General features: G+C 47.6%; 1 long non-coding RNA gene across 1 annotated transcript in view; it reads left to right on the plus strand.

Annotated features, from left to right (window-relative positions):
* The window catches only part of LOC142310370 (uncharacterized), a 201661-nt gene that overhangs the window by 139837 nt on the left and 37060 nt on the right, over positions 1–24764 (plus strand). Inside the window, exon 3 of the long non-coding RNA XR_012754141.1 lies at positions 7530–7683. This is a non-coding gene — a long non-coding RNA (uncharacterized LOC142310370). The remainder of the gene's footprint in view (positions 1–7529; positions 7684–24764) is intronic.

The raw sequence follows: 24764 nt of genomic DNA on the forward strand, positions 1-24764 counted from the left end.
TTTTAACTTTAGTAGGTTAGGGACTGTCTCAGATGGGTACACCGTGACGAGGTGAGACAGCTTCTTACCTTTTTGCAAAAATGTATATACTAAGTACCCTGTTTATTAAGCACTTGCAATTTATTTATTTATAGTCAGGGTATTTTTTCTACAATTTTCTCGTTGGTTTTTTTTTCTAGTCTTGAGGCTGCAATTCACATGCTTGTAATGTTGCATGTTTATTGAACATTTGTCACAGCTCAGTTTTTTTTTTTTTTTTGTCTGTTATCTTGCTTTAATGCAAGTTGGGGGTGCAGCCCTCCTGATACTGAGGCTGAACAATTACCTGCTTCTCACTTTTTGCTGTGTATTTAATCTGGGACCCAGCTAACCACTTTACCATCCATATTGAAGTTTTGACATGACACTAGTCAGGTCCAGAATATGTTTTTAACTTTAGTAGGTTAGGGACTGTCTCAGATGGGTACACCGTGACGAGGTGAGACAGCTTCTTACCTTTTTGCAAAAATGTATATACTAAGTACCCTGTTTATTAAGCACTTGCAATTTATTTATTTATAGTCAGGGTATTTTTTCTACAATTTTCTCCTTGGTTTTTTTCAAGAGTTGGATACAGCGCCAGAAGATGGCGCTTCTATGTGGGGCGGCTGCAGACTGCAATTCACAGCGGGGGGGCAGAAAGCTTGGGCCAACCTGCACTGTGGATTCCAATCCCCAGCTGCCTAGTTGTACCTGGCTGGACACAAAAATCAGGTGAAGCCCAAGTCATTTTTTTTTAATTATTTCATGAAATTCATGAAATAATTATAAAAAGGGCTTCCCTATATTTTTGGTTCCCTGCTGGGTACAAATAGGCAGCTGGGGTTGCCCTGCCTGCTGTACCTGGCTAGCATACAAAAATATGGCGAAGCCCACATCATCAAAAAAAACTTTAAAAAAGGGCTTCCCTGGATTTTCCATTGCCAGTGAAGATAACAGCAAGCAGTGGGGGTTAACAGCCAGTAGCTGCTACTACTTGGGTTACCCTTAGCCAGCAATAGAAAATGCAGTGGGAGCCCACGCTTTTTTTTTTACCCCTTACCCTTGGGTTAGGGTTATGTGTTTGGGTTTTTTCTTTTATTTTTAAAGATTTAAAAAAAAAAAAAAAATCAACATGGGCTTTGCCATTTTTTTGTATGCCAGCCAGGTACAGCAGGCACATACGGACTGCCCCCATCCCCCAGCTGCCTATTTGTACCCAGCTGGGAACCAAAAATACAGGGAAGCCCTTTTAATTTAAATTATTTCATGAATTTCATGAAATAATTAAAAAAAAAATGATGTGAGCTTCGCCCAATTATTGTGTCCAGCCAGGTACAACTAGATAGCTGGGGATTGGAATCCGCAGTACAGGTTGGCCCAAGCTTTCTGGGCCCCCCTGCTTCGAATTGCAGTCCGCAGCTTCCCCAGAAAATGGCGCGTTCATAAAAGCGCCATCTTCTGGCGCTGTATACAATTCTCCAGTGGCCCTGGTGCCGGGTGGCTCGCTGGGTAATAATGGGGTTAGGGATAGCTGTGTATTATCAACTGGCCCTAAGCCCTAAATTCATGGTTTCACTCCAATATTAGGCATGACCACCATGAATTTCTAGTAAAGGTAAAAAAAAAACACAACACAGAGAAACATTTTTTTTATTAGAAATGAAACCCAACACAATTAGTGACTCCATCTTTATTGAACTAAAGAACCCACCCCACCGTAATCCTGGGTCGAGGGTCCCGCGATGTTCAATCCGTATCTAGTATTATCTGATCAGTTTGCCGTAAGGAAAGCAAAACAATCAGATGTATCAGGTTCAAGGACCTGAATCACATGACACATCAGCTGATTGTTTAAAAGCCGTTTACACAATCAGCTGATGTATCAGTAGAAAAAAAAAAACTTATACTCCTATGTGCAGACTCCTGTCCGATCGCTGCAGGACCCACCGGTAATCTGCTGATGCGGTCACCTGACAGCATCAGCTGATCATTTAAACCGGCCAGGCGGTAAAAAGTAGGCCTCACCGCTGGACTTATATGATCAGCTGATGCTGTCATGTAGCAGGTCCTGGAGCGATCGGATGTGTCCCGGGAGTCTGCAGATAGGTGAATATGACATATATATTTTTTTCTACTGTTCACTTTTGGTTTAGCTTAGCAGTGAATGTACAGGCAGTGACAAGCTGCCGCACATACACTACTAAGGGAAAGTACATGTCACACGGGAGGAGGAACACAGGATTCCCCCCAATACAAAGACAACATTGCTCACAGCAGTGACATGGGAGTCAGAAATGCCTACAGGGGTCTTCCCCATGCTACTCTCATGTAATTTGAGCAGTGTTGTTATACATTTGTGACATTTTTGAGCTTTTTCCAGACCGCCGGGGGTGCCGCCGGAAAAATGCTCGGGTATCCTATAGGCTAACATTGGGCTCGGTGCTTGGGTCGAGCACCCGAGCATTTCAAAATGTTCGACCCGAGCATCGAGCACCCGAGCATTTTACTGCTCACTCATCTCTAGTGGTAAGATCTTTACTATCCATATAGTCTTCACTAGCCACGTCAACAGATCTTGTTTCATTCAAGCCAAGTTCTTGCTTTGTTACATCTTGTATTTTTCACTGTCAAATATCAGTATCATCTGATGGAAATGAGTGTTCCTTCTGGTCCTATAAATCTCTTCCACAGTACACAACTGGATAACTTTTTACATGCATTCATTGACGGATTGTCTCTTTGTACAAACTTTTTAAAATCATTAAAAAATGTATTCTTTTTCCAATCCAATTCAAAATCTTTTTAAAATCGTCAGAACATTTATTTAGAGGGCAAGTCAAGTACTTGCTTTTTTCCATCTTGTTGTATTTCTTGCTGTCAAATGTCAGTATCATTCCATTCTGTCTCTTTGCACAATCTTTTTAAAATTTAGTTTTTAAAGTTCCGGTCTTTTTACAATTTAAAACTTACAACATTTTAACATTGTCAAATAATTTATTTTGTGGCCCTCTTCTACATGTCTTCCAAGGGGTATATCAGTCCCTCCTTCTAATTTGTAGCAGCCCTTGCATTTAGTGCATAGGATTTATGAATCCTACAACCTAACAATTTTAACATAACGTGTATAAGGCCTTCCTTTATGTCTAATACAAGGTGTATCAGAGTCCTTCTTCCTTCTAATTTTTGTCAGTTAATGCATAATCCACTTAGGCTTTTTTAGGTTCAGAGTCCTTCCTTCAAAAATTGAACAGGATGTGTCTAACCATGTCACACATACCTCATGCTCAAATAAGTTAGTAAATATTAAACAATATAGTCTCCAGCACTCCAGAAGGTTAAAATTATTTATTGAAATCCGTTTAAAAAAAGTCCAAAAATCATGATCACAGTGGGGGATTGATACATCAAGAGAAATCCGACATGTTTCGGCTAATAGCGCCTTACTCCACTGCTAAATATTAAAATTATATTCAGCAGTTAACAGGGCTGCCACCAGGAATTTCAGGGCCCCATACTGCCAAAATTTTAGGCCCCCTTGATACTCCGCCTCCACCCCAGCTCCACCTCCACACCTTGAACCTTCCCCAGTCCCTCCACCACTCTTGGAAAATCTCCAATTTTGCAAACAGTCCTCACCAATCAAACATTACCCTCTAGTCGTCATTTTGACAGCCCGAAAAAAGCTACATGCGCTGTTTTTTGGGTTACCAAAATGACGAGCCCTAGACAGAATCATCAGCCATATGTGTATATACATAATATATATAATACAGTGTATACAAGCTACTGGCTATATAATAAAATATAGAGGATGCTGACTGTGTATATATAATATAGAGACTACTGACTGTGTATACATAACATGGAGGCTGGAGGCTGCATATTGTGTATACACAGCACCATACTGAAAAAAAAAATGTCCAGCATCCACGTCCAAGTAAATAAAAGGTCAATTTTTATTCAGAATCCATTAAAAAACATGGGGTGATGTACATTACATCCCAAGACATAAAAATCCTCTCGGACCCGTCATGTAGATGGAACGCGTTTCGAGCAAATTGCTCTTAGTCCAAGTCCATCTTGGACATGCAGAATACATACACATATACACTCATAGCGCGGCTACACGCAGAATACATGCAAATATACACACACACATAGCGCTGCTTCAGGGAGACTACTTGTACATATACAAACATAGCTCTGTTTCACACAGAATACATGCACATATACACACACATAGCTCTGCTACACTCAGAATATATGCAAATATAGACACACATAGCTTTGCTACATTCAGAGTACATGCACATATACACACACATAGCTCTGCTACTCACAGAACATGCACATATGCACACACATAGCTCTGCTACTCAGAATACATGCACATATACACACACATTGCTTTGCTACATGCAGAGTACATGCACATACACACACACAGCACTGCTACACACATAATACATGCACATATATACACACATAGCTCTGATACATGCAGAATACATGCACATATACACACATAGCTCTGCCACACGCAGAATACATGCACATATACACCCACATAGCTCTGCTACATGCAGAATACATTCACAAATACACACACAGCCCTACAACAGGTATATATATTAACACACACCATACATTAGCCCATCTTGCAGTTCATGATCAGTGCAGAGCAGGAGAGGAGACACTGGGACCTGCATGGAGGCTGCAGCAGCTGAACGGTAACGTCTAAACTCCAGTGGACAGGGGGACCTCTGCTGACATCACGCCCATGTGACCAGAAGGGGCAGGGCCTCCGCCAACATTGTTAATATCAAGAAGCAACATTTTTTCCCTAAGTCCATGTGTGTATAGAGTTCATTATAATAGAAGTGGGGTCTTCTGGAGGTAAGACCCCCATATGTGCGGGTGCAGGGGGTTGCGAAGCCCCCTTGCATGATTATAATAGATGGGAGGAAACATCACTATGCCCACCAAACAAGCTGTCATGCCCACTAACCAAGCCGGTCATGCTCACAGGTTCTTCTACCCACTGGAATTAAACACAACCATTTCTGGTCATGTGACCAGGCACATGATTAGTCAGATGACCTGAAAGGTCCTGAAGTTACTCGGGCAGAAGGTCCTTGACCTTCTCAGCTCCTGCAGCCTCCATTCTGGTCCGGTAAGTTTCCTGTCCTGCTCTTCGCCGATCACATAGATCAGTGCTGAACAGGAAGAGAGAGTGCAGCTCTCTTTGAGCAGCCTGGGCCCCTCTCATTGCCCTGATTGCGGGCCCGACCCCTGGAGCCCGGTGAGCTGAGGGATGACAGGGTAAGGCATCGTTCAGGTGTCACGGTTGTAATGCCCTGATGGCGGCACTGGCAGTGAATAAAAAACATTCCCATTTAAAGCAATGAGAAAGTACAAAAACGCAGCCAAAACGCTATGTGGGAATTAGAGATGAGCGATGTTCGAGTCGAACAGTTCGCCAATTTCATGTTCGAGTGATTTTGGGCAGTGTTCGAGTCGTTCGATGAACTCGAACGATTTACTAAAAGCTTGGCAGTTCGAGTTACGTTCGAGAACGGTTTGATCACCAAAAGCGTGGCTTTTCACAGTAAGTATGTGCGCACGTTGCATATCTGCATCCGTCCTGCGTCCCCAGCACAATCCCTCTCTTTTTCCTACTCACCGATCACGGGCGCCTTGCTGCACGGCTGTCACAAAGCTCTGGTGGCTTTTCCTCTTTTGAAAATGGCTCCCGCGTCATTATTCAATCAGGTATTCCGTGCCTTCCCCGCCCACCGGCGCCCATGATTGGTTGCAGTCAGACACGCCCCCACGATGACAGCTGTTTCACTGCAACCCATCACAGCCGCTGGTGGGCGGGTCTATATCGTGCAGTAAAATAAATAACTAAATAATTAAAAAAAAAATGCGGTTCCCCCAATTTTGATACCAGCCAGGATAAAGCCACGTGGCTGGAGGCTGGTATTGTCGGGATGGGGAGCGCCACATTATGGGGAGCCCACCACCCTAACAATATCACCCAGCAGCTGCCCGGAATTGCCGCACCCATTAGATGCGGCAGTCCCGGGACTCTACCCAGCTCATCCTGAATTGCCCTGGTGCGGTAGCAATCAAGGTAATAACGGGGTTAATCATGACAAGCGTCTCCCCAAGACACCTTCCATGATTAACCTGTAAGTGAAAGTAAAGAAACACACACAGCGAAAAATCCTTTATTTGGAATAAAATACAAAAAACCCCCTAATTTACCTCTTTATTAATCCCCAAACAACAATCCAGGTCCGAAGTAATCCACACAACACTGTCAGCTCTGCTACATGAAGATGACAGGGAGCCCCGTAGAACACGAGCGATCTGTGTCCTTCTCCACGCAGCACCTGAAGTGAGCCGCACTGTCACCGGAGCCTTCACTCTGCAATGCAGAGGTCAAGATGACCAAATCTTCATATGTTTCTCATTAGAGGCAGTGACTCAATGGTTAGAGCAACTGCCTAAGAAGCATTACTTCATGAGTTCAAGTCCCGACCGCCCCTGTAAAGAATTTAATTTAATTTTAAATTATAATTATTATTTATTTATAATTATAATTTAATTTAATTATGCACTGAGGGGAGGAGCCGGACATCAGCTGTGAGCCGCGGGCCACACCTCTAAAATCGAAGCAGTTCACGGAATGAGGCTGCATTGTCTCCAATAAAGGGTTAAATAAAAGACACCACACAGAGAAAAAATACTTTAATAGAAATAAATACACATACACATTTAGAGACTCCATGTTTATTACTCCCTGTCACCCCTCCACGATCCTGGTCTTCTGTCTTCTTTCTCCTTCAGCCCATGCAGCTCTGCTACATCAGACAGCACTGCATGGGAGGAAGACGCTGCTGCTCCTCGTGCACGTGATTCCCGGTGCCGCAATTCACCAGCTGTGGCAGCCAGTCCTTGCATGTGGGCTGACTCTGTAAAGAGCACCCACATGCAGGAACGGGGAAGCCGACCATGTGCCAGAGCATCTTGCCGGTACAGGGAGATGCACAAATGAGCACCGCGTACCGGAGAGATGCACTGACAGGACCTAGCATGACGTCTAGCCATGTGACCAGTCTGTAGCCAATTTTTTTAATTTATAACTCTCTATGTACCAATACTGTTTGATATATTGTGAACAAACTGTTAAGCTATAATATTTGCATAAAGACTGGAATATTTGATGTTTATTGTTCTTTGGATGACTAGGGGAGAGGCTATCTGACTCTGGTGCATATTCTTATTTTTGATCACTGAGATACAAAGGGTTCTGGCCTGGTGGAGAATGTTGCCCTTTTGGCCTTTTTAAATGTTTTTAATTGCACAAAGTGTGTGTTGTATACTGTCATATTCTTAATATTGTCATGTGTTTTTTGCCTCTGTAATAAAGTTTCCATTTTTTACATATAGCCTTTTGTGGTGATCCCCATAGAGTATACTCTTTTCTCCCTTTTGTCCAGTCTGTAGCCAATGAGATGATACACACTTGACTGGTCACATGCTATTTTGACGTCACGGAAGGTCCTATCATCAGTGCTGGTTACTGGGAGGACGCAGCGATTATCGGAAGGAAAAGCGGCGAGAGACAGAGTGCAGGACGTGTCGCGTGGACCTGTAAGTGTAATGGCATTGTTTATTAACTGTATGTGTACATGTATAATGTGTTTTATGTGTTTGTGTATGCCTGCCATTGTTTTCAATGGGGTTCGAATTGGTTCGTCGAACGTTCGACGAACTTGTCCTCCGTTCGACGAACTGAACCGAACTCAAACTCTAGGGGCGTGGCTCATCTCTAGTGGAAATATAGCCTAAGGGATGGAGGGGGATTTTTTTTTTTGTTTTATCTCTTTGCTAATTTGCCTTAAATATAAGTTATCATACTGGAAATAATAATTCCTAACAATTTTTCCTGTTAAATTCATTTTTATCTTCGGTTTGGTATGTTTTATTGTCAGTCTGCACAAGTGGCTTAATAATCTGACAACATTACAATCCAGGAGTTAGAGATGCATCCAGGCATCTTCTCCATGCTGTTTTCATTCCATTTGAGCACTGTTTCTGCAAATTTCATTGATTTTACTGCCTCTCAGACCTCCTGGGAGGGTCTGCTGGAAAAATACTCGAGTCTCCCAATGACTTCCATTATACCTGTTACTCAAGTGTTACTCAAGTCGAGCACCCTAGTAGTCCAACTTGCTTGATTTGAGAAATGAGCCCCCATGCATTTTAATACTCGCCCACCACTAATGGTGATGTTTCAGTTGATTTCATGATTGACAGGTCTTAGGTGGTGCAAATTGGCAAGATGACATTTCAGTTTGGGAATGAGACAGAGCTTTTTCATAACTGTACCTGAATGAATCTACAGAAGAGCATATCTTCCATCTATTTCTGTAGAAATGGTGGCTTCTTTATAGACCTTCTGAGCTAACCTTTTGAAAAATTTTATTTGTGGCAAATTAATTTGCAACAGTCATTGCCCTTACTAACAAGGCTGACAGAGGAACCAAGCCGCTAGGCATTTGGATCATGCTGTCTATCTCTTCCATTCCCATCTTATACGAGTATAAACACTGACCATTCATCTTATCCAATAAATCAACTGAAAGAAGTACAATATCTTCCTTAGCCCCTAAATGCTGTGGCTTTAGAGACAAAGGGTTAGACGAGATACACGTATCATTGATTGAATTTAAAAGATTAAGTTATGGCTACAGAGGAAGACCATGCAAAACACTGACTCAAACTGACAGTGTTGCTGTCAGAGGTAACATTATCCTGCTTTGGCTGGGATAAGTGAAGTGCCATATATTTCATGACTTAAGGCCCTGTCACACACAGAGATAAATCTGTGGCAGATCTGTGGTTGCAGTGAAATTGTGGACAATCAGTGCCAGGTTTGTGGCTGTGTACAAATGGAACAAATGTCCATGATTTCACTGCAACCACAGATCTGCCAATGATTTATCTCTGTGTGTGATGGGGCCTTTACTCGGATTCCTTCTCACTACTGTTCTTGTGTAGAATACTAGAAGTCAACTGTGACATTTGGCAGTACTACTGCAAGGATAGCTGTGCCATTGGTGGTGCTGCTGCTGCTAGTAGCTCCTATATTTTTCTTGTCAGATACTGTTATGCTGTTATTTTCTTTTACATTACTCTGTTTACTGCCATTGTCACTTTTCCTTTGTACCATAAATTTTATTATTACAATATAATAACCTTTTGTCACTGTGTTTAACCAAAATTCCCCCTCCCCAAGCAAGACCAAACAGGAAATGCTAAGTACTCATCCAAAAAGCTAGCTGCAGCAACCGGCCACAGTATTGGTGTGGCATGTACAGGGGACAAATTTGACTACTAATGGTGGGCAAATAAATAGTAGTTTCTGGCAAGCACAATTTTAGAGGTAGACTATTACAGTTATTTGTTTGGATTTTTTTAAATAATGTTTTTATATTGTTTAAAACCATTCTTCCTTCCGTCCCAAAAAGGATTAGAAAAGATGCTGGGTACACGTCCAAATAGCCAGCAATGGGAACAGGTTGAAGTTTTGGTGTGGCATGTACATATGTTAAACTTGACTACTGTAAAATAGCAGAAGTGGTGACACACACTTTGAAAGATAGACAGTTGCAGTAAAATTTGGGGATTTAAAAAACAAAAAAAAACAATTATTCCCTTCTTCACAAGAAATAATACAAGCACATCCAAAAATCTAGCAGTTGCTGCATGCGCTACTATGTGAGTGGCATGTACAGAAGGAAATTTGACTACTAAAAAAAGGGGGGAAAAGGTAGTTTGTAACACGCACACTTTGTGAGGAAGACAGCCACCATTAAATATCTGGATATTTGTTATTTTTCTTTTGTATTTTTTTAACACAATTATTTTTCTCTTCCCAAAAAGTACTAAAAGTACTCCTAGGCTGCAGGCTCTGCAGATGTTGTGTGGGGTTTCCTGCTCTCTGTCGTGGGCGGAGGGGACACGCTCGCCACGCTTGGGTCCGGGGCTTCTGCTGCTGCTACTCGGTGGCTCAAGCGGTGGACCGGACCCGGGGACTCGAGCAGCGCTCCTCACCCGTGAGTGAAAGGACGCCCGACCCCGACCCGACCCCGGTCCTTACGGCTCTGTGGAGTTCCACCAACTCCTGCAGACGGCCACCACCGTCTGCCAACCTTGCTGTCAGTGTCTGGGCTCTAACCCAGACACCTCAAGTGTTCACTCCTCTCACTTCCACCTCCTAAACTGATCTGACGCTTTTCCCGCCTCCAGGCCTGTGAACTCCTCGGTGGGTTGGGCTAACCGCCTTGCTCCGCCCCACCTGGTGTGGACATCTGACTCTGGAGGGAGGCAACAAGGGTTTTTGTCTGACTGTTGTAACTGTCTAGGGTGGGGGGGTGTGATGGTATGTATGTGACTACCTGGCTAGTCCAGGGCGTCACACTTCCCTTTGGTAAAATGCAGACCGTCCGCAGGCTGCCCGTCCATCACCGGTTTTATTTTTGTTCAAAAACTGTAAAAGATAAATAACACATTAAAACTTTCAACATATGCATATTTTTCAAATCTTCCCTGACGGGAGGTGCATTGCTTTAACGTTTCAAACATTTTTATTAAACGGACGGGTTAACGGTCATCCGCTCTCCCCCCCAAATAACCTGATCCTTGATGCTGCCCCTAAGAAACTGTCTCGCACGCGGCTGTCACTCCAGGGGAACCCACGTCCAGGGGGACCCCTGACCCCCGGAGGATGGCTACCGATCCTGGTGGTGGCCGGGCCCCAGCCTCCTCTGCTGCGGGCCCTTCCTCCAATCTGCCTCTCCGGAGGCAGCACTGACGGAAACCAGCCCACTAAATTATTTACAGGCCCACAAGTTCGTGGGTGGCCTGCCAGTTCTCGGCCATGTCCATGAGCAGTTTCTCATGCATACGGTAAACACATAGGGTCCCTCCGGGGGCAACTTGCCGGCAACGGCCGGAATAATCAAGTAGAGAATCAGATGAAGCTTCGGTTGGATTATCTTTTATTCATTCAAACTGCTGAGGGTCCCAATAGGGACAACTTGGTTGCAACGGAGGACCGCTGCCTTTGCTGGAGGTCACCGTCGCCACTTACTTCCTCCAGATCCGCCTTGGGATTGTACGGCGGAGGAGGTCACCGGGGCTGTTCGAGGTCATCATGGCTCACCCTTCTCTGGACATCCAGGGCGAACCAGCCCCTCTCTCCCAGGTGGCAGGTATAGGTGACCAACTCACCCGCACAGAGGTCACGCTTCGGATGGCTCAGGGGCAGCTGGCTGTGCACATCTCACCTGGAGAAGAACACCTCGACCCCCAGGCTTGGCTCGTGAATAAACCCCCATCCACGCTGGGAGTAGAACTGCTGGACTTGACCTTCAAAGATCGGGCCCCGAGCTTCGGGAGAGGCCCTCTGGAGAGCGTCCTTTGCCTCTACAGTGCGGGCCAGGATAGCAGCCTTCTCTTTCTCCCGGGCCTCTACCTCTCGGCCCATCAGGTTTGGCTGCCATTCCCAACATGGCGGCTCCTCTAGCGCGGGGGTTGGGCCCAGCTGGTGCCCCCCGATGCGGGCCACGACCGGCATCCTCTGGGTAGGGGGGCACCGCTGTGTCGCGGCCTGTTTTGCTGCCTTGCAGCAGCAACCCTCCGCAGCCTCAGCTGAGGCCTGGAGCTTGGGAGCGGTCAGCGTCACTTTCCGGGCTTGAGGCGGGCTATCTTCCACCTCTGTACTGGCCGGGCGGACTGCCGGGGCCTCTTCGGGTGCGGCCGCTTCCGGGCTGTTGGCGAGCTGGATCCTCCCTGGGGACTTGGCTCTCGTCGGAAGCTGGAGTGTGGCAAGGATCTTGGCTAGGTCTCCATCCATGCGGCGGACCTGGGCAGCTAGCTCCTCCATCATCCCGACGGGCGCTGCAGGGGCCGGGAGAGCCGGGAGAGGAGGTGCCACCGTAATGGGAGCGGTTTCAGCCGGCCATGGGGCAGCCTCAGGAGCGTCTGGCGTTGGGGCCTGCAGGGCCTTGATGGCCAGCTCCTTCAGCACTGCAAAGTCCAGATTGGGGTGTTCTAGGGCCCATAGCCGTAGCTGCTTGCGGTCTTCCGCAGCCCCCAGCCCTTGCAGGAATTGTTCCACTAGCATCTTATTGCTGTCTGCATCGTTAATAGTGTCCACCCGCTTCAGCGTACGAAGGGCGGTTTGCAGGCGCAGGGCATAGTCTCTTATATTATCCGCAGGCCGCTGTCGACACTGATAGAACTGCATCCGCAATTCCGCTTCCGTGCGGGTCTCAAAAGCGATTTGGAGTTTCTCAAAAATGGTTGTCACTGAGGCCTGATCCGCGTCGGTCCAGGTCTCCGTCTCCTGCTCAGCCGCGCCGGTTAGCTGCCCTAGTATTACCGCTGCCCGTTGCCTGTCAGTCAAGGGATATAAATCGAGGACTGGGCTAATCTTTTTCCGGAACACCTGCAAAGCATCAGGCATCTCATCATACTGCGGTAGCCAGGTAGCACCGGGCACATAGGGCAGGGAGAACGGCATTACCTGGGTGACCGCTGGGCCCGCGGCCTCTCCCGCTCTTGCGGCCGGAGCACGGGCTATCCCATTTCCATCTACGGGCGCTGCTGCGGCTGCGACCGCCACTCCTCCAATGGCTCCGTCGAGCGCAGACATCTTTTTCCCGTCCCACCTTGGTTCTTTCTACCACTTCCGCTTGTTGCGGGCAGGGCTTCGCTTTCGCGCCTTCCCTGCTTGGGGAAGACGCTCGAGCGGGAGATTTTTGCGCCAAAGATGGCGGCGCTTTCAATTTTTCGGCCGGACGCCGCCGGCGGGGACCAGAAGGCGCACTTCTACTGGTAAGTAGATCGGTTCTATCCTGTTTGTGACGCCAAGTTGTCGTGGATGGAGGGGACGCGCTCACCACGCTCGGGTCCGGGGCTTCTGCTGCTGCTTCTCGGTGGCTCGAGCGGTGGACTGGACCCGGAGACTCGAGCAGCGCTCCTCACCCGTGAGTGAAAGGAGGTGGTTTGGTTAGGGAGATTGTTCGTGACGCCACCCACGGGTCGTGGTGATAATAGCACCACCGCTGCTGGTAACGGGGATCCCGGGAGAGATGGTAGGGTGCAGCTGAGATGTTGTCCCCTCAATGGGTAGGGGGGTTTGGCGTTCCCGGGGCCCGGTGGTGGTGACGGGGAGGCTGGATGGCTGGGGTGCAGGGACTGCGTGGCCCAGACAATCACTGACAGAGTTGTAGGTAAACCAAAACGACCGGATGGACGGGTCCCGCAGCCGGCTGCAGTGTTGTTGTTGTGCTCTCCCCGGACGGCTGATGGTGGCTGTCTTTCTCTGCACCTTTGAGAATGTTCTTGACTCCTGTGGTTGCCCACCGGTAGTCCGCTTCCCGGCGTATAGGTGCCGTAGGAGCCCATTTTGCCTGCAGGCGCTGGCCCTTGGATCTCTAGTCTGTGGCGGTGGCTTTATATCCTCTCTGGGTAGACGGTTGCCTTCAATCGGGAGTTAGTAGTTGAGAAACCCCTGGGGTTCCTGTCACATTCGGATTTGACTATTGACGGCGGCTCCAAGCCTGGTCGGGGTCCGATGGCCCTGCCTGTGTGCTTAGCTTCACTCCGTTCCCCGTCCGGTACCGGTGGGCCGACGCCCGACCCCGGTCCTTACGGCTCTGCGGAGTTCCACCAACTCCTGCAGATCTCCACCACCGTCTGCCAACCTTTCTGTCAGTGTCTGGGCTCCAACCCAGACACCTCAAGTGTTCACTCCTCTCACTTCCACCTCCTAAACTGATCTGACACTTTTCCCGCCTCCAGGCCTGTGAACTCCTCGGTGGGTTGGGCCAACCGCCTGGCTCCGCCCCACCTGGTGTGGACATCAGACTCTGGAGGGAGGCAACAAGGGTTTTTCTCTGACTGTTGTAACTGTCTAGGGTGGGGTGTGTGTGTGTTGGTATGTATGTGACTACCTGGCTAGTCCAGGGCGTCACACTCTCTAACGTAGGGGGTACACACGCACTTTTCCTATTCCTTTATAGGGAGGTGTACGCATCTTGCTAAGCTGTCCCCAGCCTATCGCTGGGAGGTACCAACTATTTAAGCCTCCTTCCCTTGATGGGAGGCGCCAGAGCATTGCATAGCATTTCTTGTAGATGATCTGTGTGTTTGTGCAGTCTGTGCTGCCGTAGGTCTGGAGTCTGCTGCTGCCATAGCACGGTGTACTGCTTGAGTCCGGTCACCTGTCTGAGCCTGTTTACCTGTCTGTAGTCTGGTTGACCATGTATCCGGCATACTCAGGTACCGGTGTATTCAGTCACCGGCATGTTCTCAGACTCCACCCTTGTCTGTGTGTTTTGTAGTTGAAGTTCTGTGGTGTTTCCTTTTATCCTATCATGTTATGTACCCTTGTCCTGCTGTATCCTGTGAATAAATCATGTTTGCATGTTCAAAGTGAGTCTTGAAGTACCTGCTGAGCCAGCGTCATCCTGCTGTGGCTCATTCCTGAGGACCTGGCTTCAGGACCTGTGCCAGATGATCTGTGCCAGCTGATGACCCTTGCCTAACGACCTGGGCCGCCTGATGACCTATGCCAGCTGATGACCTGTGCCTGATGACTAGAGATGAGCGAACCGGCCGTGGTTCAGTTCGAGTTCGGTTCGTCGAACGGAGGTCTCGTTCGAGTTCAGTTCGGCGAACTTTCGACGAACCGAACTCGAACCACATAGTAAACAATGGCAGGCAATCACAAACACATAAAAACACCTAGAAAACACCCTCAAAGGTGTCCAAAAGGTGACAAACAACTCACAACACAAACACATGGGAAAGTGACAAGGACATATACTCATGCGAAAACAAAGGAGCTGGACAAGGAAAAAGAGGAGGAGACACAGATATGGGTATATGCAAGAGAACGTCTATGCCATTACTGTGCAACTTGAGCCCTGCTCATTTTAGGCTTCCAATCTGGATAAATTGCCTGAGCTCACCACATACGCCTTGGGGATCTTGTTGTGTCCCGCAGCCAGCATTTTCTCGGAACGTGTCCTCAGTGCTGCTGGGGGTGTGCTGACAGCTAAGCACACGCATCTGTCCACTGACAATGTGGACAGACTAACGTTCACCAAGATGAACAAGTCATGGCTCTCAGAGGACTTTTCTTCCCCTGGCTCAGCCAGGGGAGGTGAAAGGCACGCGTATTTTTCAGAGTGATTCATGCAAAGCATCTTTTTCATCTTGAAAATGGGGGTCAACTGATGCCAGTCAAGTGGGGTGTGTGTGGCCCAATTAGTGGAAACGAGGGAGACTGTGGTTGGAGTCCCCTCGCTTTTGAAAAAAGAACCAAGATGAACAAGTCATGACTCTCAGAGGATTTTTCTTCCCCTGGCTCATCCAGGGGAGGCGAAAGGCACGCGTATTTTTGAGAGTGCTTCATGCAAAGCATCTTTTTCATCTTGAAAATGGGGGTCAACTGATGCCAGTCAAGTGGGGTGTGTGTGGCCCAATTAGTGGAAACGAGGGAGACTGTGGTTGGAGTCCCCTCGCTTTTGAAAAAAGAACCAAGATGAACAAGTCATGGCTCTCAGAGGACTTTTCTTCCCCTGGCTCATCCAGGGGAGGCGAAAGGCACGTGTATTTTTGAGAGTGCTTCATGCAAAGCATCTTTTTCATCTTGAAACTGGGGGTCAACTGATGCCAGTCAAGTGGGGTGTGTGTGGCCCAATTAGTGGAAACGAGGGAGACTGTGGTTGGAGTCCCCTCGCTTTTGAAAAAAGAACCAAGATGAACAAGTTATGGCTCTCAGAGGACTTTTCTTCCCCTGGCTCATCCAGAGGAGGCGAAAGGCACGCGTATTTTTGAGAGTGCTTCATGCAAAGCATCTTTTTCATCTTGAAAATGGGGGTCAACGGATGCCAGTCAAGTGGGATATGTGTGGCCCAATTAGTGGAAACGAGGGAGACTGTGGTTGGAGTCCTCTCGCTTTTGAAAAAAAGATCCAAGATGAACAAGTTATGGCTCTCAGAGGACTTTTCTTCCCCTGGCTCATCCAGGGGAGGCGAAAGGCATGCGTATTTTTGAGAGTGCTTCATGCAAAGCATCTTTTTCATCTTGAAAATGGGGGTCAACTGATGCCAGTCAAGTGGGGTGTGTGTGGCCCAATTAGTGGAAATGAGGGAGACTGTGGTTGGAGTCCCCTCGCTTTTGAAAAAAGAACCAAGATGAACAAGTCATGACTCTCAGAGGATTTTTCTTCCCCTGGCTCATCCAGGGGAGGCGAAAGGCACGCGTATTTTTGAGAGTGCTTCATGCAAAGCATCTTTTTCATCTTGAAAATGGGGGTCAACTGATGCCAGTCAAGTGGGGTGTGTGTGGCCCAATTAGTGGAAACGAGGGAGACTGTGGTTGGAGTCCCCTCGCTTTTGAAAAAAGAACCAAGATGAACAAGTTATGGCTCTCAGAGGACTTTTCTTCCCCTGGCTCATCCAGGGGAGGCGAAAGGCACGCGTATTTTTGAGAGTGCTTCATGCAAAGCATCTTTTTCATCTTGAAAATGGGGGTCAACTGATGCCAGTCAAGTGGGGTGTGTGTGGCCCAATTAGTGGAAACGAGGGAGACTGTGGTTTGAGTCCCCTCGCTTTTGAAAAAAGAACCAAGATGAACAAGTCATGGCTCTCAGAGGACTTTTCTTCCCCTGGCTCATCCAGGGGAGGCAAAAGGCACGCATATTTTTGAGAGTGCTTCATGCAAAGCATCTTTTTCATCTTGAAAATGGGGGTCAACTGATGCCAGTCAAGTGGGGTGTGTGTGGCCCAATTAGTGGAAACAAGGGAGACTGTGGTTGGAGTCCCCTCGCTTTTGAAAAAAGAACCGAGATGAACAAGTCATGGCTCTAAGAGGACTTTTCTTCCCCTGGCTCATCCAGGGGAGGCGAAAGGCACGCGTATTTTTGAGAATGCTTCATGCAAAGCATCTTTTTCATCTTGAAAATGGGGGTAAACTGATGCCAGTCAAGTGGGGTGTGTGTGGCCCAATTAGTGGAAACGCGGGAGACTGTGGTTGGAGTCCCCTCGCTTTTGAAAAGAGAACCAAGATGAACAAGTCATGGCTCTCAGAGGACTTTTCTTCCCCTGGCTCATCCAGGGGAGGCAAAAGGCACGCGTATTTTTGAGAGTGCTTCATGCAAAGCATCTTTTTCATCTTGAAAATGGGGGTCAACTGATGTCAGTCAAGTGGGGTGTGTGTGGCCCAATTAGTGGAAACAAGGGAGACTGTGGTTGGAGTCCCCTCGCTTTTGAAAAAAGAACCAAGATTAACAAGTCATGGCTCTCAGAGGACTTTTCTTCCCCTGGCTCATCCAGGGGAGGCGAAAGGCACGCATATTTTTGAGAGTGCTTCATGCAAAGCATCTTTTTCATCTTAAAAATGGGGATCAACTGATGCCAGTCAAGTGGGGTGTGTGTGGCCCAATTAGTGGAAACGAGGGAGACTGTGGTTGGAGTCCCCTCGTTTTTGAAAAAAAACCCAAGATGAACAAGTCATGGCTCTCAGAGGACTTTTCTTCCCCTGGCTCATCCAGGGGAGGCGAAAGGCACGCGTATTTTTGAGAGTGCTTGATGCAAAGCATCTTTTTCATCTTGAAAATGGGGGTCAACTGATGCCAGTCAAGTGGGGTGTGTGTGGCCCAATTAGTGGAAACGAGGGAGACTGTGGTTGGAGTCCCCTCGCTTTTGAAAAAAGAACCAAGATGAACAAGTCATGGCTCTCAGAGGACTTTTCTTCCCCTGGCTCATCCAGGGGAGGCGAAAGGCACACGTATTTTTGAGAGTGCTTCATGCAAAGCATCTTTTTTATCTTGAAAATGGGGGTCAACTGATGTCAGTCAAGTGGGGTGTGTGTGGCCCAATTAGTGGAAACGAGGGAGACTGTGGTTGGAGTCCCCTCGCTTTTGAAAACAGAACCAAGATGAACAAGTCATGGCTCTCAGAGGACTTTTCTTCCCCTGGCTCATCCAGGGGAGGCGAAAGGCACGCGTATTTTTGAGAGTGCTTGATGCAAAGCATCTTTTTCATCTTGAAAATGGGGGTCAACTGATGCCAGTCAAGTGGGGTGTGTGTGGCCCAATTAGTGGAAACGAGGGAGACTGTGGTTGGAGTCCCCTCGCTTTTGAAAAAAGAACCAAGATGAACAAGTCATGGCTCTCAGAGGACTTTTCTTCCCCTGGCTCATCCAGGGGAGGCGAAAGGCACGCGTATTTTTGAGAGTGCTTCATGCAAAGCATCTTTTTTATCTTGAAAATGGGGGTCAACTGATGTCAGTCAAGTGGGGTGTGTGTGGCCCAATTAGTGGAAACGAGGGAGACTGTGGTTGGAGTCCCCTCGCTTTTGAAAACAGAACCAAGATGAACAAGTCATGGCTCTCAGAGGACTTTTCTTCCCCTGGCTCATCCAGGGGAGGCGAAAGGCACGCGTATTTTTGAGAGTGCTTCATGCAAACCATCTTTTTCATCTTGAAAATGGGGGTCAACTGATGCCAGTCAAGTGGGGTGTGTGTGGCCCAATTAGTGAAAACGAGGGAGACTGTGGTTGGAGTCCCCTTGCTGTGTTTTACATGCTTTTAGAAGGGCATGACATGGCTTAGAGCTTGACTTTCAGCATCTGCAAACTGTTGGCTACCAAAATGCTTCCTTTCCAACCTTTTTAACCGAGGATTTCGAGACCTTATGCCCATCGCAGTGCCCCAAGAGCCGGTGCCCAGGCGCCACTCCTTCTCCAACAAAGGCGTGCACGCGCTACACCAGCATGTCGCACCAAACATCACCGCTTCTTTGAGAAACTGTGTAACAGGGTGCATTTCACCACAGATACTTGGCCCAGTAAGCATGGACAGGGGCGTTACATGTCGCTGACTGGGCAATGGGTTACTATGGGGAGAGATGGAGACGGGTCTGCTGAACAAGTCTTGCTGTCCCCACGAGTTGTATCAAACCTTCCTCTGTATATAGAAGTTAATACACTGCTTCTGCCTCCTCAACCTCGTGTGGGTCCTTCACCTCGGCCCAAACCCTGTGTGGTCAGGGCACCCTTCCTTGTAACTGCGCACAAGGAAAACCACACACCTCCTCCTTACTATGCTGGCAGCAGAGCTCAATGCCATCATGCGGTCAAATGTTTACTTTGAAATGTATGGGAAATGTGAGTCACACCGCTGAGAAGTTGTGGACGGTTAGCTCTGGAGACCAAGTTTCATCAATGGTTGTCTCCACTCAACGAGCAGCCAAGGAAGGCCGAGTGTGACAATGATGCAAACATGGGTGCAGCCCTTCGCCGTGACAATGTGACACACGTGCCTTGTGTGGCTCACGTGTTGAATCTAATTCTCCAGCAATTTTTAAAACACCATCCCGGCCTACATGGCCTTGTGCAGCGGGTACGCTCGCTATGTGCTCACTTCCATCGTTCGCACACAGCAGCTCAACAACTTTCATCGCTCCAGAAGTCTTTAGGTCTGGTGGTTAAACGGCTGAAATGCGATGTGCCGACACGCAGGAATTTGAATCTGCACATGTTGCAGTGTTTGTGGCAGCACCGCCGAACCCTGCTGCAATACGTTATGACATATAGCCTGGCCTAACTTGATCCAGAGGTGGTGCAGATCACGCTGCTGGAGTGGTGTCAGATCAAGGACCTATGCACCCTTCTACACAGTTTACAAATGTCGACGAAGATGTTTAGCACTGGCAATGCCATTCTCAGCGTGACAATTCTGGTCATCTACATGATGGAGCACACTGTAAGCATTATTCGGAGTCAGGTGTTGGGACAAGAGGAAGGGGAGGAAGTACAGGAGGAGTCATATGCGGAAGGGATAACAAGATCTACGAGGTCCAGATGGTCAGCGGCACCTAGGCGGCAGTCATGGTGGGGGAGAGGGATTAACAAGGGCGCATAGTATCAGCAAAAAGTGTTGAGGAAGGTGCAGGAGCCCATGAAGAAATGGAGGACGAACTGGCGATGGGCATGGAAGACTCAGCAGATGAGTGAGAGCTTGCTCACATTTCGGTTGTGCGAGGTTGGGGGGAGAGGGCAGAGGAAGGAGGCACGATTTTCACCTCTCTACCACCAACACACCAAGGACTTGGTCCTCCTGGATGCACAAGACACATGAGCGCCTTCTTGCTGCACTACCTACAACATGACCCTCGGATTGTACGAATTCGAAGTAATGCTAACTACTGGGTTGCCACACTGTTAGATCCCCGGTACAAGACAAAATTTGGCGAAATAATTCCTGCCATAGAAAGGGACGCACGTATACAGGAGTATCTGCAGAAGGTGGTACGCAATCTAGATCTGCTTTTCCACTAAACACCAGTGCTGCACAGAGTGAATCTCAACGCTTTGTCATGGATAGGAGGAAATGGTCTTTTACTTGTCCACATCTGAGGGACCGAGGGTTGGCTGCTGTGCTGAGATGGCATTGAGTACGGTGTCCCTGCAGAGTTGCACTTTTGGTCATATACAAAATGAGTTGAAAAAGGACAGATGCTGGTGGAAAGGGGAACAGGTGTGTTGGAAAGGGGAAAAAAGTTTTTGTCCGTGGGTTTGGTGGTTAAGCAAAAGTAACATTTGCTGAAGAAACAACATCTGTTACGGTGGGACTGGCAGATTTGGATAAGGTGGTATATACTATGTTACCGCTATATAACAAAAATTAATAAGAAAAGAAAGAGAAAGGTATATATCCCCATCAGCAGTCAGTGTCCACCGTGCTCCCAGATGGAAAAGGAGAGGTTGGCAACTGAAATTAGGTGGAGGATACAGAGCTGTGTGGCTATGAAACTAATAGTAGCCTGAACTGAGTTAGACGCCACTCGGATCTGGAGACTGGGAGCCCTGTTAGCGTCACAGGGTCCACATGCTCACCCAGCCCAGGAACTCCGTTAACATCACAGGGGCCATTGAGTACGCTGACCGTGTGCATTGGGGCCACACCTGTGGACAGCAGGCGCATCAGCAGCAGCAGGCCTGTTAATGCCACTGGGCTGCACAAGTAGGACTGGTAGGACAGGAGCTGGTCTTAACCGTTCTGCGTTACCAACTGTGGTGGCGGCCTGCATCGACGTCCTATCCCTGCCTACCTCTGGCCTAAAGCCGCAATGGGTTCAACACATGGAGGTGTGCTCTTTCGGAGCATAATAGAAGACTGCGCACCTCCTTGTTGGCTTCAGTCTGTTTTATAACCTGGGTCCGCCCCAAACCAGGGTGGACCACAATGCACCTCCTGGAGACAAAATCAGAGTGACACGTCATGAGTGGCATAACTAGCGTCCTATTTGGAACCGCAACTTCAATAATGAGCTCATGGCTGCCACGACACAAACACCTCATCAGTCATCGTCTGACCATCAATAATGAGGTGACAAGTCATAGGGGCGGGCCTCTGCAAGCCATTTGGGAGTGGCCTGGCCACATCGTCAGGGCACCTGATGCCCTGTGGTCTATATGGGCCCCCCACATCAGGGGCAGGGCCAAAGAGTTCATTACCGGACCTGGTCTCTGATGCAGTAAGTGCCTGAGCATGCTCAGTAGCATGAAATACAGTCTCTGAAAAAAGACTTCAGCTTTAGCATGGTGTCTAGGCACAAAACAGGACTTCGACCTGGCATGGAATGCAAGTACCTGTGCAAAGAGGCTTTTCGCACTAAGTGTGGGAGCATGCGCTGTATCCCGAAATGAAGACTTAGCCTCAGGAATGGCACAGTCAGGCTGAGCATACTCACTAGGCGAAACACTGTAGCTAGGCTGCGGTTGGGGTAAATCGGCACACGCATGCGCACTAGCTGCCTCTCCACACTTAGACGTGGAGGAGAAATTGCTCTTCGGGTGTGGACTTGGAGATGCTGTCTATGAACAGAAGGAAAACCTAAAGGTGTGTGTTACAGCAAGGAGCCACCGCGGAAACAATTCGTTCAATTGTGAGGGGAGTCATTTTGGAGTTTGATGAGGAGTACCGTAACGCCAGTGAGCAACATCCTGTGCCACAGACCAACATTCTTACGGTGCTGTCTATACTGCTTACCGTGAGAGGAGCATAAAGTCTGTATTTCTGGCAACTGGACATCACAGTACCCGGGTACGGTAGGCTGTGCCCAGATACGGGCACGCAACACTTTGTTTTTGCCGACTATATAGACAATAAGACTTGCTGCCTCTGCACTGTCAAATTGTCACGTACAGTTTAAATGATAGAGGGACAGCGACACATGTTTGCATTGACTGTTGATTTTCAAGATTTCCATGACTGTGTTGCAGAGCTGTGTGGTTTGCATTCACACTGTTATCATCTGCCTTATCTGTGAGGCTTCAGCTAACAAGGGTATTCAGGGGGGGTAATGTGTTTTGTCTATGTTTACGTAGATAACTGGAAACTCTTGTGATGCGCCACTGGTAAGTCGTGTTCGCACACACACACACACACACACACACACGCACAAACACACAATTACTGCTACGCAGAGGGATTAGCAGGTAGTAGGCAACAGAATAGATTGTTCAATTATTTAAATTGTATGCATGGTTCTTATTGTTTGTTTTGGTAAAGTTAAACAATCATTTATCAACCCAACTGCCTAGAGTCCTTTTCCTGTTGCCTGTTTTTGCTGCATACTGGGGAGCCCACCCTGTACACGACTTAAAATGAAGCATAAGTCGCAATGTGAATTTCACTGTGCTACAATGCGGCCTAGTGTGCCTGTGCAACCACCGCCTGCCCCATCAAGTGCATCTGCGTGCTCTTCATCCTCTGTGACTGTGGGGACAGCAGTCTCACATGGTTTTTCACACTGAACTTCCACCCCTTTACACGCAACAGGGAGTGTGATTGGCAGGTCATCATTTGTTTTGGAAGTGTAAACAGATGGTATTGTTGAGCTGTCAGACATCGAGAAAACCAACATTGGATGCAGGCTACATTATATCCACACCGGCACCTTCGTCACAGATTGGCTGGACTACCTGCAGTTAATAATTGCATTCCAGAAATGGAAAGGAGTGTAGAATGCACATGTGTTGTACCTTGCTTGGCAGCAAAGAACACTAACTTAGTATTACAGACAATTTTAGGAAGGCAGAAAAAGGGTCAGCTCTTTGGGCAAATTAAATAGCGTGGCAAAAGTGGACAGGTGGGTACAGTGGCCGTGTTCTGTGGGTACCAGGACAGTAAAGGAAGCCTCACTTTCTATCCCTCCGAATGATCAAATGCAGCAAGGAATTCCCTGAATTTGCTATAAAATTAGCGTAGCAAAATGTGCATGAGGGTGTCATGCAGAGGTGCTGCAAATAGATTTGCACCAGTGGGACACTAATGGAGTACAACAGCCAGTTCTTGTATGCCACTAAATGGCAGCATTTTTTGCTACCATTATATCTTATTAAAAACAGAGCAGGAGGGTGTCATGCAGAGGTGCTAGAAATAGCTTGGCACCAGTGGGGCACTAATGGAGTACAACAGCCAGTTCTTGTATGCCACCAAATGTCAGCATTTTTTGCTATCATTATAGCTTATTAAAAACAGAGCAGGAGGGTGTCATGCAGAGGTGCTAGAAATAGCTTGGCACCAGTGGAACACTAATGACGTCCAACAGCCACTTTTAGGATGCCACTAAGTTTACTCAGTCTTTGGTATTATAATGGCTTAGTACCAATGAGTTTGAGTGTGCAATGCAGGCAGACATGCTGCAAATATCTTTGCACAAGTGGGACAATAATGAAGTCCAACAGCCACTTTTAGGATGCCACTAAATGGCAGCATTTTTTGCTATCATTATAGCTTATTAAAAACAGAGCAGGAGGGTGTCGTGCAGAGGTGCTGCACATAGATTTGCACCAGTGGGGCACTAATGGAGTACAACAGCCAGTTCTTGTATGCCACTAAATGGCAGCATTTTTTGCTATCATTATATCTTATTAAAAACAGAGCAGGAGGGTGCCATGCAGAGGTGCTAGAAATAGCTTGGCACCAGTGGGACACTAATGAAGTCCAACAGCCACTTTTAGGATGCCACTAAGTTTCCTCAGTGTTTGCTAGTATAATTGTTAGTACCAATGAGTTTGAGTGTGCAATGCAGGCAGACGTGCTGCAAATATCTTTGCACTAGTGGGACAATACAGAAGTCCAACAGCCACGTTTAGGATGCCACTAAGTTTCCTCAGTGTTTGCTAGTATAATGGCTTAGTAACAATGAGTTTGAGTGTGCAATGCAGGCAGACGTGCTGGAAATATCTTTGCACTAGTGGGACAATACATAAGTCCAACAGCCACTTTTAGGATGCCACTAAGTTTCCTCAGTGTTTGCTAGTATAATGGCTTAGTAACAATGAGCTTGAGTGTGCAAAGGGCAGGAGGGTACAGTGGCAGGGTTGTGGGTCTGGGTAGGGGAAAGGAAGCCTCCCTTTCTATCCCTCCTAATGGGGAAATGCAGCGAGGAAATCCCTGACCTTAGCTACACAGACGCTGTCATCTTGTGTAGCTGTTAAAATCTGTTTTCACGGCCCTGACTGTCACTTATGGCTCTGACCCTGCCGGTATTAGCCCTTAAAAGGACTAATAGAAACTTTTATCCCTATTCTATATAGCGCTGTGTGTAGAGCGTATACAGCAGTATCGGAGACAGGAGC

The sequence above is a fragment of the Anomaloglossus baeobatrachus genome, chromosome 5, assembly GCF_048569485.1.
Source record: "Anomaloglossus baeobatrachus isolate aAnoBae1 chromosome 5, aAnoBae1.hap1, whole genome shotgun sequence".
Taxonomy (NCBI): Eukaryota; Metazoa; Chordata; class Amphibia; order Anura; family Aromobatidae; genus Anomaloglossus; species Anomaloglossus baeobatrachus.